This window comes from Fukomys damarensis, unplaced genomic scaffold (genome assembly GCF_012274545.1).
Source record: "Fukomys damarensis isolate Sample0158 unplaced genomic scaffold, DMR_v1.0_HiC HiC_scaffold_28, whole genome shotgun sequence".
NCBI classification, from domain to species: Eukaryota; Metazoa; Chordata; class Mammalia; order Rodentia; family Bathyergidae; genus Fukomys; species Fukomys damarensis.
Window position 1 is genome coordinate 13,387,898 of NW_022900940.1, and position 16,487 is coordinate 13,404,384.

Sequence of the window (16,487 nt, forward strand, 5' to 3'; positions counted from 1 at the left end):
TTTTGCTATTGTCTTTAACATTACTTTGAGACCAGCCTAATGGCATGTGGTAAGAGAGGGCATTCATTCCTGGTACAACACTTAAGCAAACACGTGTCACACTCTACGTTTAACAGCATTAAGTTTTGCTTGATTATAAGTTTCTATAGACAAATTTTTCAGTTGATACCTGGGTGCAAATACCGTAGGAAGTAGCTCCAGATCTGCTGCTGGACTCATATTTCATTTTCTTGTTAATACCGTATAATTAGTGCTGCTTCTGTTTTTTTGTTTTTTTTTTTTTGTCTTCCCTTAGAGTGAGTATTGAAGATTATTGTCAGAGCTACTAGAGGATGGCAGAAGGATTGAGGAACAGTGAGAATTAAACACACACACACACACACACACACACACACCCTTCACTGATTTGGTTCCTTTTTACTACTCTCTCCCCCAAAGGTTTTAGAACTCACTTTTGATTGTTTTGATTCATATTTTTCTTCATAATATGTGAAAAAGTATCTTTCCTGTACAGTGACCCCTTGAATTACTACCAGCCTGACATACAAACAACTTGGGTTACGACCAAAATTTTAGTTTTAACTTATGACCAAAGCCTTGAGTTATGACCCAAATGCCAACTGCTTGTACTTCCAGATGGTCTCAGGTACAGCTTAACTCTTAAAAGGTTCTGGAATGACCATTACAACCTCCTGTCCTGTGTGGGGTTAACTGAGAAATCCTGGGTTAGTATCTCTAAGGGCACGGAGATCTGCTTGTATAGCGGAGAGAAACTTTGAAGGCTGTATAGAGGAGCCTGAGCCTTCACTTGACCAATCTGAGTTACAACCAGCCCTCATGAACGAATTGAGTCAATAAATCAAGGGTCTGCCTTTTTTATTTGTGTGGCTGTATCAGTAAGTATTTACCAGAGAAACAGGTATAACACAAGGTATGCAGATATATATGAATTTACAAGATTGGCTTACAATAGCCACCTACAGAGTCGGGTGAGGAAGAGTCCAGAGTGTCTGTCTGCACACTAGAGACCAAAGAATTTAGTCAAAGTTCTGTAGCTTACCACAGTGTCCCATGTAATTCTGTATCAGGAGGCACATGGGTCTGTGATGGAAGGCTGAAGATGGCAGAGCTTTTGCTCCAAAATCCTGAAGTCCTCCACTGCAATTCACTTATGGGGGCCTGCCAGAGACTTCAAACAGCATCTCCACTTGCCACTGATACTTCAAATACCACTGGATCTGCTGGATCATATGGCCCCCGTGGCAAAGCAGCCTGGGCCTGTTGCAGAGCCTTTTCTTGTTCTAGGCACCTCTCAAAACTAGCAGCTTTCTGAGCCACTCAGTAAATGGGCCAGAGTGAGACACCTAAGTGAGGAATGTGTTGCCTCCAAAATCCAAATAGGCCCATTAGGCAGTGTGCCTCTTTCTGGTCATAGGGCAAGCCAGATGCTATATCTTTTGCCTTAGAAGGGATATCTCCACATGCCTCACACCACTGGATTCCTAGAAATTTCACTGAGGTAGAAGGATCTTGAATTTTCATTGGATTTATGTCCCATCCTCTAGCTCTCAAATGCTTTACTAACAAATCCAGAGTGATTGCTGCCTCCTGCTCACTTGGCCCAATCAGCATGATATCATCAATGTAATGGCGTGATACTTTGTGGAAGAGAAAGGTGATTTCCAGACACAGGTCTGGAAAGTTAATATAACCCTGAGGTAGGACAGTGAAGGTACCTTGCTGGTCTTGCCAGCTGAAAGAAAATTGTTTGTTATGGTCGTTATGGATAGGTATGGAGAGAAAGGCATTTGCCAAATCAGTAGCTGCATACCAAGTACCAGGAGATATGTTAATCTGCTCAAGCAAGGAAACCACATCTGTACAGCTGCTGCAGTCAATCACCACTTCATTCAGTTTATGGTAATCGGCCATCATTCTCCAAGACCCATCCATCTTCTTCACAGGCCAAATTCAAGAATTAAATAGTGATGTGGTGGGGACCACCACCCCTGCATCCTTCAAGTCCTTGATGGTGGCACTAATCTCTGCAGTCCTTCCAGGAATGCAATACTGCTTTTGGTTTACAATTTTACCAGGCAAAAGGAACTCTAATGGCTTCTATTTGACCTTCCCACTGATAACAATCCTCACACTGCAGATTAGGAAACCAGTGTGAGGATTCTGCCAAGTAGCAAGTACACCTATCCCAATTATGCATTCTGGAATAGGGGAAATTACTACAGGATAGATTTGAGGACCTATTGAACCCAGTGTGAGTAAAACTAAACTTAATTATTGAACATGGAGGATTTGTATACAGCCTATTATGACCAAGAATCATTACCAAGTTCTCATTGGGAGAGTAGTGTTGTTAAACAGAGGGCCTGTGAGTTCTTTGCAATAGGGAAGAAGGGAATAAGTATGAACTAATAGCCTTGTGCCAGAAAGATAATCTAAGATTAAGTGGATCTCAGTTCTCTCAGTTTTTGTGTCTCCATCACACAGGACTAACGAGAGCCAGATTCTCATGACTCTACCTGAACTTGGGGGTCGTTGCTGAAATTCCTGGAGCAGGTACAACCAATAAGGTCTCAAATGGTATACAAACTCAGACACAAAATTGAAATGCACCAGGTAACTTACTGAAGGGATAATTCATTCATTGTGTTTCTATCTCCCAACACACACACACACACACACACACACACACATCTTCTGGGCTAATGCAAGTTCTGCCTTGATTTGAGACATATTGCTGAAACTGGACAGGATCTTGGAGATTATGGCTCAATCTCCTCAACTGCCATTTGAACAAAGAGGTTAAACGTTATTAGGTGACTTGGCCAACACCACATAGCTAGTTAATGACAGAACCAGAATCAGAATTACTCTCTCCCTCTTCATAGCCAATTATTCTGTTTGTCTCCAAAATTACCATTATCAATTTCCTTTCATCACTTGTATGTATGACGTGCCATTCATTAAGAGCCAAAATCTCTTTTCCCACCTCTTGACTTGGTTTATGATTTCATCTGACCAACAGAATGCAGTGGAAAGAACATTCCAGGACCTGTTTGTTCAGGGCCCCAGAGGCCTGGCAGTGTTTTCTTTCTCCCTGCTGAGACAGTGGCCTCCATGCTTTAGCGAACTGGGGAAGACTCCTGGGTGATGAGACCCAGCATATGTATGGGCAGAGAGGCCTCAGAAAGGAAAGGCAGCAGAGGAAAGAAGGGAGCCTTAAACAGTCCCACTAGACTCTACTCTAATTCCTGACCCAAAGATTGCTAAGTAGACAACTGAAAGACTGCTACCCCCTCTGCCTTATTTTATTAACATCATAATTAAGAAAAAAATGAGGACACAAAACTATGGGTAGGTATAAGAACTCTTATTAAGGGATCTGGTCAAACACTTCCATGTATATTAACAACTTTTAACAAGGTGATTTTCTGCTTTCATCTCAGACAATGAAACTACTGCAAATTATAATTTCATAATTTATTGATCAACACTACTATGGGTATATTAACTTATACTTGGCATAACTGGAATATTTTTTCAAAATTCTTTTTGATACAGGGAATCAAACTCCGGACCCTGTGCTTGCCAGAAAGTTGTGGTGCCACTGAGCTATATCCCCAGCCCTCAATATTCTAATATGCTGATTCTCTAATGCCCACCAGAAAAGTCAGTGATTTACAACAACACTATAATCCTTCCTCAGTATCTTCAGGGGATTGATTCTTGATACCAGAATGTGCTGGAGGCCCTTATATAAAAGAGCATGATATTTGCATATAACCTATACACAGCCTCCTCAGATACTTTAAATCATCTCTAGATTATGTATAATTTCTAATACAATGTAAATGTTATGTAAATAGTTGTCACACTGTACGGTTTAAGGATACTGACAAGAAAACAGTGCATACATTTTCATTATAGATGCAGTTTTTTCCCAAACATTTTTGATCTGCAGTTGATTAAATCCATAGATCAGGAACCTATGAATACAGAGGGTTGACTGTACTTATATGCTGACTAGTCTGCAGTTTGGGAAGGGCTACATGGGGACAGCTGGTCTCTGCTACACTTAGCTTCCGCTGGAGCTAGCTGAAAGGCTAGAAGGTAGAATAATTTGAAGGCTGGCTTTCTTATGTTAGGAAGGTGGTGGTAAGACTGGAATAGCTGAGAGTGGCATCTCTGTCTCTATAGAGACTTTCCGTGTGGTCTCTCTATTATGGTGGCTTCAGGCTGGCTGACAAATCTGCCAACCAGGGATCCCCAAAAAGCCATCTCACTAGAAGCAGTATCTGGCATTACTTAACTTTAAAAGTTATGAAGTATCTTTTTTGCCCTACCATTGGTGTGCCCATATCCAAGGAGATGGAACATAGAGCCCACAGCTTTTGAGGAACAAATTCCTATGTCGCATGGGCTAGGTTGGGGCCACCATATTTAGAAAGGAAAATCCTGCCTCACTCAAGTTCCAAACTCTGCATACAAATTTCATGTTAAAGGTAAAACTTGATAGAAAAACTCATTCCAAGAGCTTTGAGTTAAAAAAAAAAAAAAAAAAAAAAAAAAACTGTTGTTGCTACTTGCAATACTTACAGATGTTTATTTGGTTTACTTACAGAGGACTTGATTTGGGGCTATAGTTTAATTTCCCTATTCTCTAGGGATTTGGGTTAGACTTGTGGAGTGGAAAATATGAATAATCTACCATCATTACTATTTTATTGTAAACACCTCTCAAAAAATAGTTCAGCGCTCATAACTGACACAAGTAGGACGTGCCTAGCAAAGTGGAGATGTTATGAATTTCACCAGCTTCTGACTGACACATTTTTAAAGAAAGTGAATTATGTATGCTTTGTTTCCAGGACTGGATAAGTATTAACAATTTAAAGTTGAACACGCCAGTGCATGTACATGCATGCATGTGCACAGACATACACATAATCATGTAATATCTTTTATTCTTGAGGGACTTCCAGATTCTCAGCCCAACATGGCTGATGTTATTTTTCTCAAAACTGGCAAAGCCACACAAGAGGACATGGTGTCTTTTCTAATTGTTGCCCAGAAACAGTCGGTCAGGGCAGAATGTATGCAGTATCTTCCTTTAATTCTGGTCAAAATCACGTAGTAGCTAAGATTTCATTAGTCAGATTGAAGTTTTTGTGTGATCAAGAGGGCATCACTTCTATTATTGCAAAAATGTGCCCCAGAACGTATTATCAATTGTAGAAAAGCTGGTATACTTCTGTGGCATTTTGTAGTCATTTTGTAAGTTGATGTCTTAGAATTGTTAAATGTAAAAATAAATGTTCAGTAAAAATTATCCATAAATACCTTGCCATTTATGTTGGCTATGTTAACTACTTCTCTGATTGTGGCCTTATCTCTAAGCCTTGTTCTCCCACCTTATTTTTCTCCAGTTTTAAGCCATATTTTCATCATATCCTAAAGACATGACTCTATGAATCTTTCAATATTGGCTTTCCAATTATCTCTGTCATTTAAACTTTGGAGAGTGCCAAATACCTCTATTATTGGAAAAACTCCAGGATATAGGAAATGTTTGCATTTTAAATTTTCTTCTCAACAATATAATTTCAAAAATGTTTCTGGTCAGTTGTAAAATCCTACCATTTCATGGCTATAAATTAAACATGTCCCTAAAAAGAGTCCACCAGTGAATAAAGAAATCTTTTATAAAGTTGAATGCTCCCCTAGAATACCTTATTGGAAAATTTTCATTTTCATAATTTATCTCTCAAAGTAGAACAGCCCCAGGATATTTTTTTTCTTTTTGCCAAAAACTACAACAACGGCATGAGGATTGAGTTTGTTCCTGGCTGCATCATTTTAACATTTAAGAAATAAATTTGTTTCAAAATAGTTTGTCAGGAAAAGGACAGTTAAGTCAAATGCCAAAGAATGGTAGAATGCTATGAAAAGATCAGTTTAATCTACAAGCAGAAACATAATTACAAGAAGAATTCACAGAACACATCTCTGACACAAGCTGATCAGAGGCACCAGTCTCAAAGCCGCTGGATCAACACATCTCCTGGCCAAATAAGGCAAGGGCCAACCAGTCCGCTGTGGTTGGCAGACTTCTGTGTGTGCCCTTGTACAAAGCCACATTAACCAAGGAAGCAGGGTTTTGGAAGGCCGCTATGCTCACCATTATACCACCAACGCAGACGGAAGCAGGGTTTTGAAAGCAGCTTTTGAGACTTCAAACTCACAGAAATCCTCAGACAAGTACTTTTCATTTAGAAATGAAAGAGTTATTGGAATAATTATAATTTACTTTCATCACACATACACCCAACCCTAGCACTGTAAAAAGGAAGAATGCTTTCAGTCTATCCTGTTAATATTGAGCTCAAGTTGAACTTTAGGCCTTTAGCAATGTATGTGGACTACAGCATATAGAATAGCTGAGAGTATCAGATCTTGAGGGATCCTGTTAATTCCACAAAAGTGGTTCAACAGGTGTTTCAGGTTCTCTGTCTGGTCCACCCCAGAGAAAGATCTTAGGAAACTCACCTGATTGCCTTTTCTAGTCCTAACAGCAAGACTGCAATTGAAACTGGGTTTAAAAATGAGTCATTTGTCAATTCACCTAATCTCTTTTTTTTTTTTTACAAGAGTATCAGGGAGAATAAAAAGTCAATAAATAAGTAATGTGAAGACAATGATTTGCATAACCTAGCCTCTGTGAGTGTATCATTTGCAACATTCCTTTAAATCCCATGATGACCTTATGAGAGGACAGAGATCAAACTGAGGGTCTCTGAAGGTCAAGGCCTTGCCAAAGCCATATCTGGTTAAGTGACAAGAGTCACAATTTTAACTGTGACTTCTACCTATTAAGTACTCCACCTCCAAACATGTATGAAAACAACCATAAAAGGTTAAGTAAATATCAGATTTCACTATTATAATTCTTCCTAGCTCTGAAACTTTATTTTAAAATTACATTTGTTATGTAGTTACTTTTTTTAGAGTTTCTAGTTTTGCTGATTTAGAAGGTGTAATTTTTTTCAGATTTGTTATAATAGTTACACACAATCAATAGAGGAAATACAGAAAAGTTAAACTAAAAGAAGAAAAAGTGTGATGGAAAGTCCACCAGAGAAGAATGTTGGATAAGTAGCAACCCACATTTCCCAAAAAAGAAGTGAGGCCATTTTAATGCTTTCCTTAGAAGGAGAATAAAGCATTTTAGCAGTAAGAACATTGTTAAAATTGTATTTGTTAAATGAGGGTCAGGATGATGACCCTCATTTACTCACCATAGCAAGTTGTCATGGGTTTTCAACTATAATTAGATTAAATGAATTAAAAAGAATAGACCAGTTAGCCTCAAAATGCTCTGCAGAGGTAGGATTTGGCAGATACACTGGGACTCCTCAGGTGCTAGCATCCATGAAGAAACACTCATTTTTAGAATATCCAGATCTGGAAAAAAGATTCCAGCAACCTCATAGTTTGTGTAAGGTGATGTAGGATGTATTTATTTGTAAAGGATGATCCGAGTATTGACTCAGGCAAACACTTATTCTGAGACCAGCACAAAGGTCCAGAGAATTCCTAGAAATCAGAGTTGCACCTTGGAATTCTGAGGTTCATTTGAGACCAAAATGAGAGTACTCTGACTATTGGGGGTTCTCTTTCAAAAGAAGGTATTATTACTAGAAATGAGCAGTAAGGAATGCCTGTTACTGTGCTTTCAAGTTAATTGCTGCGAAGAAGAAATCCAAGACATAAACCACGAGATCAAGGTCAGCGTGAGGAAAGCATCCAGAGAGACTGTCAGAAAGCATAATCAGAGATGAAAGAATCTCACAATTTCACATCTAGCTTCCTTTAATACATTCCTATAGAAAACACACACTATTGTCTTTTCCAGCGCTAGACTGAATGCCCTTCTCTTTTCATCTTCACACCTGAGAGGAGCATTTTCACGTTGCTTCCCAATGCAGGCTGTGCACTTGGAAGGCCTCTCCCCAGATTTGGGGCCTGTGATAAGCCTTCTTGAACCATCACTTGGTCTTCAAACCTAATCCTAGCCTTTCTGTGTACTACCTGTCTTCCTCCTTTCCCTCTTTCACCACTAATTCAAGAAAGAAAAAGTTCAGGGGGGAAAAAAATGGCAGGGGAGAACATACACACACAAATGCCCCTGTTGCCTTAAAGATCCGCCAATGAAAAATTAAGCTGTTTTTTTCAAAATTATGTAAAAAGTTCCTAAACCCCATAAATCCTGTCCTTTATTATTTTCTAAAGACAATTCAATTCTGTGACTCCTGACCAATTGTAAATAGCACACAGAAAAGAACGGACTTTGATGTCTTTCAGGGAAACTTGCCTGAGCCAACATTTCACATAGTCTCTCTCTTTCTAAAACCCTTGACCTGAATCATCTTACATACTTAATACAGACTTAACTATTACAAATAAAATTTTCATCCAAACAAAATAATTTGCTGAATGAATAGGAGCAAAGCCTTATTCCCTTAAGCACACAAGGCATTTAATAAATCCATTACAAATAACACCAAAGATTCTAGAATGTATGCAGTAAGTTAGGGAAGTTTAAATAAATGTAATTGTAATTCATTATGTACCTGCCAAGGAATCATTTGCCTCATGGCAGTTTTATTTTCTATTAAAAATGCATTTTCAATTCTCATTTCTCACATGCGGTTTTAGTGAAGAACCACTACAACAGAGATTCATGCTCCTCAGGCAGCAATATCAGCAATAGTGAAAGGTAAAATAGGCACTGAGTTATAAAGAGAACTATAAGTTGAAATTCTTGCTTTTGTTTCTTCCCAGCAAAATAATCACCTGCTATCCACCGTTTCTTCATTCTTATGCTTCGTATCAGTAACATTGCAGCTGCCCTCTCTCCTTCCACTTTACGGCAGTTAATTTCTTCATTTATCAGTAGTAATAATCTGTTGTTTCTCAACTGTGTACAGTACAGTAATCATAAGTTACCTCACATAGGGTGCTCACTTGTGTAGGCAAGCCCAACAATATGTTATCCTCAGAGTTCAACAGGACATTCAAATAGACATAGCATTTAAATCATCTATCCTTCTAGTCTCAAGTTTGATTCACTTATTTCCTGATTCTCAGAAAAATTCATGTATCAGTCACCCATTTCACAATAGCTCAATGCTCAGATTCAGTAAAATTTCTTTAAAAGAAATGTAAAGGTCAGGGATTTAGGTCACTGGCATCATGCCTGCCTCACAAGTGAAGGTCCTAAGTTTGATCCCCAGCACCCCCTTAAAACAAACAACAGCAACAACAACAAAAACAAAACAAAAAACCAAATAAATATAAAGGAAATACAGATATTTTCTTGGTAATGATTTTTCTTTACCCTTGAGGTATGAAAATTAAAGAGCTATACATTTACTGAGCACATATTTAAAATTAACTGAATTCATTTCATTATGTACACATATATTGTTATCTATGGACAAAAATTATTCAGTACATAGTCAATGAGATTTTTTTCTTGCAAATCATCATATTGTGTTTCCAATGAAGAAAGTGAACTTGTATTTTTATGGGTCACATTAATTTCAGGATCAATATTCTGAAAAGAATGATGTTCTGACCATAATTTAGAGGATGACTTTGATTTCTTTTTTATTTCAATTATGTATGTAAGACCTAGCTAAGATTAAGACTACTGTGTGTTCTTAAAGTAATGAAAAAAATTTTTTGGTCTAGTGCACTGTGATTCTTCCTTCAGTATCAAATAGTTTTTGTGTTCTTAAAATATCCATGTCTATATTAAGCTCAATGTACACTGGGGGAATCATTCATTGACCCTTGTAAAATGTAAATTTCATTAATCCCCAGACAGAGAGGGCTGTCCTAGGTTTGGGCCATTTATGGTGACAACCTAGCAAAATAATAAGTGAAAAAATATTTGAAGTTTCTATTCCATTGATTTGACTCACAGAATGCCAGCTGATTCTAGTGCTTCCCTGTTTATATGAATACTAATTTCAAGCTTTCCAAACAGACCTTACTTGATTCAGAAAAGTTAGAAATAGAACATGAGCAAGTCATGCAGTATGAAATGCAGTCTGTGTGCCTGATACAACTGACTCATGAGACTCTAGCATCTCAAGGATATCTATTTGATCATGTGTTCTTGGCTATGTAATCTGCCAGGTTAAAATGCACCAGAAATAATCTGTGTATACCCCACAGAAAGTAAATAATCAAGCAGATATATCTTTGCTCCTCCCCTTTTCCACTCTCAAAAAATTTTGCATTATCTGCAACCTACAAGCCTCATACTTTCCCTATAATCTTACAATTACAAATATTATATAACCAGCCAGCATTGTTTCCAATTTAAGTATTTTATAAAAGCCACAAAACCACCCTGTCATAAATGCAAGTAAGTCTCCTCTGTGGGAATTAACTAATGCCACTGGAGTATTTGAAGGCAACTCAAAGGCTTTCTCCCAATTCTTTGTCCAATCAGTCCATATTTCACTTTAAACATGATGTGTCATCTAAAAACAAACCCACATAAGCTTGAATATTGGCATAGTTTCTTTTACATAAAAAAAAACTCAAATGAAAAATAAAGAGCAAAAAGAAAGATAATACGCAGTAGGAAGATAGATCTTTCTCAAAAGGAAAGGGGATGAAGAGATGAGGGAGAAGGAAGAGAGGGAGGTACAGAGGATGGAAAAGGGAAGTAAGATGTGTTGTGCACATGCACCAACTTCCCAGGAGGAAGGAAAACACTATGTGCTACACACATGTGCTAAGAAAAAAATTTAAAAATTCTTTACCTATGTGTGCGGAGGTTGATTGAGGGAATTTTACTTGAAATAGGTACTTCCTTTTCACAAGATTTCAGTTTTTGTGGAATTAGCTCTGATATAAATAATATCTTCACATATTGCAAACACATAATATTGCAAAAACAGTTTTCATCCCATGTAAACTTCTGAAGATGTTCAAGAAAGCAACTAATGCAAAGTTCAAAAAAAAATTAAACACTGTAGTTACCTAAGAGGAGCCTAAAACAGAGTTTACATGGGGACGTTTTTAAGAACTGAAATATGTAAAAATACTTTGGTAAAACAATACTAAAGAACCTGGGTGTGGTGGTGCAAGCTGGTAACCTCAGTACTATGGGAGTCTGAGGCAGGACAATAGCAAGTCTGAGCCCAGCCTGGGAAACTTCATGAGACCCTGTGTCAGAAAATGTTTAAAAGGGGCTGGGACAAGTTTTACAAGGCCCTGGTTTCAACCCTCAGGACTGAAAAGAAATTCAGAAATTGATCCAAATAGATAGCGAGATAAAAAGTGAATCACACCCTTCGTACTGTTGGATCACTGTGGAAGGAAGCAAGAAATCAACAGCAAAAGAAGCCAGAGAGACTACACAAACATATGAAGATTAATGCAAAAATTGAATAATCAATGGATCACAGAAGAAACATTTAAAAAGTTTCTAGACTCAAACGACACAGGAAGACATTTAAAAAGTTTCTAGACTCAAACGACAATGAAGGCACAACCTATGGGACACAATGAGAGAAATTTAGAGCTGTGAATGTACACACTACAAGAACAGAGCCATCCCAAATAAATAACCTAATCATGCATCTCAAGGTTGTAGAAAAACAGGAACATTCCAAATCTCAAACTAATAGAGATAAAGTTTAAATATCAGAGCAGAAATTAAAAATAACGGATCAATGAATCAAAGGGTTGGTTCTTTGAAAAGATGGGAGACTCTGGGGAAGGGGAAGATAGGATGGAGAGGAGGAAAAGGGGAAGTAAAAAGATCAAGATGCTATTTGTGTATCTCCCAGATTCCTGCATGATGAATGCACTTAACATGCATTGCAAACATCTACTAAAAGGAGAAAGTAAGCTACTGGTAGAAACATAAATTTAAAAAGCACATCACAAATCATGCTGGAGTAGGAATAGGGATAGTTCAATATTTGATACTGACAAAACTGGCTACCATTCTAAGAGGGGAAAAAACCCCACATTTTATATCAGGACGAATTTCAAATGGATAAAAATTTTAAAAGTAAACACTGAAAACTCCCTAAACTTTAACAGAAAAATACAGTACTCTCTTACTGACCTGGGAATACAGTAACTTTTCCAACCATGAGTCAAATAAAAAAATCATTTAAAAAATATTTTAAACAAATTCAACTACATAAAAATAAAACTCACATGGCAAAAGCCATCAGCAGCAAGTGAAAAGAGAAATGATGAGATTAAAAAGTTGCAACTCATATTACTTATGAAAGACTTGCCCTCCTAATATAAATAGCTGGCTTAAATTAGAAAAAAATAACAGGAGAGAAAAGTTTAGAAACATAGTTAAAGAACAGGATATAAGTTCTTACCGTTCACATACAAAAACAATCTAAATGTTGGTTTACAATAAGAGGAAAATAATGATTCTTACCTATTGCTAATGTACAAATCAATACAACCTTCATGTAAGGCATTTTGGCATTATCTAGTAAAAGTATTAGTGATTATTCCTTTCGGTAGAAGTTCTACCTCTGTGGATAAACCTGTTAAACAATTATCACAAGGTTATTCGCTGGGAACAAGTCAATCATACATCAATGGGAGACTGGTTAGGTGAATTATGTAGACTAGGCCATCTTGAGACAATCTTCCTGCCTCAACCTCCCAAATGCTGATTACAGGTGTGTGCCACCACGACTGGCTTGAAGGAATTATTTTTAACTTTAGGATAAAAGTAGGATTTTATACTCTATATTAAAAAGGAAAAATAGATAAGAAATAAGATGGCCAATGAACCTCAAACCTCATGCACATTTTTTACATGATAAAGATGCAAACTTTAGCATAAAAAATTTTAACATGCTTATATTCTTATGAAAACTTCAAATTGATTAAAATTCTCCAGTGATGAGGTTAGCTCCTTGATCAGTGAATGTTCTTACATTCAGGAGGATCGCTATAAGTTCAAGACCAGCCTGGGCTACATACTGAGTTCCAGGTCAGTCTCAACTACATAGTGAGACCCAGCCTCAAAAAACTGAAAACAAAATTGTAATAATAATAATAATAATTCCTGCAACTAAAAGGTAAACTCTTAGGCATTGGAAGGAGGAACAAAAGCAAGAAGAGGGTAAATAGATTGAAAATGAGCCAGATTCACATGCATGTACCAATTTCCCCAAATGAACATCATTTTTCTGTATTAATAATATGCGGTAATAAAAAAAAACTTTCTTTCAAGTGTTGTATTCAGTATAAAGGGTATTCTCCTACCCATAAGATTTTCACCAAACTATACAATAATCCTTTTTTGAGATCCTTTGACCTTTTTGTGCTTAAATACAAGAAATCTTTTTTAAAAATGTGATGATTAAGGTTTTATTTCAGTTCATCCAAAACACAATCTAAACTTCAAAAGCTCTCTTAAAAAAAAAAAAGCTCATTTCATCATCCTACTTTGTCTCTTGGTTAGAATGCAAGGATAGGAATAAAATCTCTCCATTTCCCACAATGTATTCACCAGACCCAAAGAGAATGAATAATGTGCCTTGCACATAATAGGCCCGAAATAAATATTTGTTGAACAAATTACTGCATTTGTTTCTTCCCAACATCTTTCCATTAGAATTACAAGCTCAAACTCAAAGATTGTTTTCAAAGACATAGTCAGACCTAGCTAACACAGTGTGGAACCAAAACTTAATTCCTTTATCATATAAGGAAACAATCATATATTGATGGTAACTCTAATATTGATTGACCCAGTAATTCAATATCATTGAAAAAATAGTACCTGGCCAGCTTGATTTACAATAACGATAAGCTTTTTGCACAAATGATTTTGACAACGAGGGCTTTGAGGGCTTTAGTAAGAAAATCATCTGGTATAATGAGTGCTAGCTACCCCCAGGTGGGTTTTACAGGGGAATACAGGGCTCTTCAAGTAGGAAGGGCGGCATCTTCAGTAACACCAGCCAAACTGAGTTAAGATTGGATACTAAAACATATATATATATATATATGTATATATATAATACATACAAATAGAAAGTGTATCTTCCACTCAAACCTAATTTCCTTTGGTTGTTACAATGATAACTTCCTTAACCCCATAACAGATTTTAAAAAACATAAGCATGTATTTATTTTATGGTTTGCACAAAATGTACCTTTAGTACATCCAGATTTTCATAACCCATCAAACAGTTTTTTCAGTATGTGTTATGGCAGGATATTCTAGAACTGCCAAGAAAAGTAAATTTGCAGAGCTGCCTGCAATTCACTAACTACAACGAATTAGCATAAGCAGCCCCATTTTAGAAGGAACGGCTTTTTACAAGTTACACAGGAAAAATAATGTGGTTTTGCATTTATATCATTAAAAACTGTCCATGTAGTGTATGGTTTCATCATGAATATTAAAATACAGAACAGATCATTCAGTGTAGCTAGTGTATTTGAGCTGAAGCTCCTTAATGAAGCATTTGATTGTGATGTGTAAGACTGAGTAGGAAAACTAGCTAACAAGTACCTATTTTTATGAAAATTTTTTCCTACTTTAAAAAAATTCATATCAAATAAAACCTCTCAACACTTGTCAGCTCTCCTGTGAACATACCATATAAATGGACTGGCACCGGCTGCCAGGGAAAATGAAAGGCCAAATTACTCTCTTCCACCCATGCTGTGAAGTTCAGAGAGAAATCTGTCCCAGACCCAAGGCGTTCAGGGAGCAGACAATGAGCCTTTTAGCAAGAACTATGGAGTGGACAGAATTCTTCAGATTTCTCTGCACAACGGCAACGATCTTATTTCATCAGGCACCTCTGCAATTTAAAGTGCCTCTGGTTGGTTGTTCGTGGCACAGAACAAAGGTATTTTCACATATTTGACTTGCTTAAGCCCCGTTAATTCCGGCCCAAATGCCAAAAAGCATAAAAAACGGTGTCTGCAACCTTACCTTGTGGATGACTCTGCAATACCACCGGTCACCGGTGTAACGCTGCAGAAACACCGTCACTGCCTGGGATAAATGAGAAAGGGGAACAAATTACAGTTTGTTTTGTACGCTATTCTGATAAACGCGAAACTGTTTATAACCACTTAAGATTATTTTAAATACCCAGTTCTGTAAACGCAATAGTTTAGACTACGGAAGCACGCGCTCACTGATCCCTCCACTCTAGCAGGTAGAGAAAGGTGAGAATTCTGGAGATCGGCCCACGGCCCACCGAAGAAGACGAAAGAGAGTCTGGGGGCGGGGAGAAAGCAGAGGTTGAGGCAAACTCAGCAAGGTTTAAAGGGAAATTCAATATACTGCTGTTGCCCGCTATCAGCTGCCTCTTATTTCTCAGTTGGACTCTAGACCTTAATTTCCCTAATTGTTCTCTCTTCCTTCGTTCAAAACGTCAGGCTCACCCTTTGCCCCCCACGTGTCCCTCAACTGCTTTCCCTGGATGTTCCTTATGGTAGTGAAAAACAACGGATTGTTTAATGCCAGAAATCTGGGACTGTTCCGGGTAAGTGCCCTTTCAACCAATTACCAAGTCCTGTGGAACCTACCTTTTAAATGATTGTAAAACGTTTCCAGTGTTCTTCATCCCCCAACACTGGTCACTTAACTGGGGCCATATCAGGCTTTTTCCTGGGTTTTGACAAAAACTTCCTAAAATTATCTCTGTACTTCCAAATATACCCCTTCCAATCCACTTTTTAAAATATACCAATATTCATTTCTTCCCCCACTCATTATAACAAAGCAAAATTAACATTCAAGTTTCACCGCCATTTTGGTTTTCCCATCTGATTTTGTTTTCTTAATTGGCAGGGGTGGGGGTGTTGAAAGGCAGTACTGGTGATTGAACCCAGGGTGTGCTAGGCAAGAGCTCTACTGTGATTACCCCAGCCCTACATCTTCTAATTTCAGTTTGCTTCCCTTCATATTGAGGCTTTTCTGTACCCCGACACCAAAATGCCCCACGTTTTAGTTGTATGAAAGCAGTGTGCAGGTACTAAACTTGGGAACACTGTATTTATCCCTTTCTCTCTGCTGGTAATACCTTCCACTCCACTTGCCCAGTTAGCTCTACCTCCTCATTTTTTTTTTTTACCTCAATGTGGAAATTTCTTCCTCCTGTACCAAGGAGTGTCCGTGGCATCCTGTGCACACCTGTACCACAGCTCTCAGACTGAGAATGGCTGCTTCCTCTGAGAGTGGGCTGCAAGCCTATAAGCTGGCTTCATTGCTCTCCACTGACTAGGTCTGGCTCTGTAATGAACAAATATAAGTGAGATATCCAGGTCAGAATCTGACTGATGCATTTTATACAACTCATACATAACTACTGTAAAACTGGGGCATCCCAAACACATCAGATAAGAATTACTTGAGTCAAAAAAAAAAAAAAAAAAAA

At 37.6% G+C, this 16,487-nt stretch overlaps 1 long non-coding RNA gene across 1 annotated transcript in view; it reads right to left on the bottom strand.

Moving 5' to 3' along the window:
* Positions 1–15,416, bottom strand: part of LOC104851523 — an 86,672-nt gene extending 71,256 nt beyond the window's left edge. The window contains exons 1-2 of the long non-coding RNA XR_777232.2: positions 15,197–15,416; positions 15,035–15,097 (exon numbers count right to left, since the gene is read on the bottom strand). This is a non-coding gene — a long non-coding RNA (uncharacterized LOC104851523). The remainder of the gene's footprint in view (positions 1–15,034; positions 15,098–15,196) is intronic.
* Positions 15,417–16,487: the final 1,071 nt, after the last annotated feature.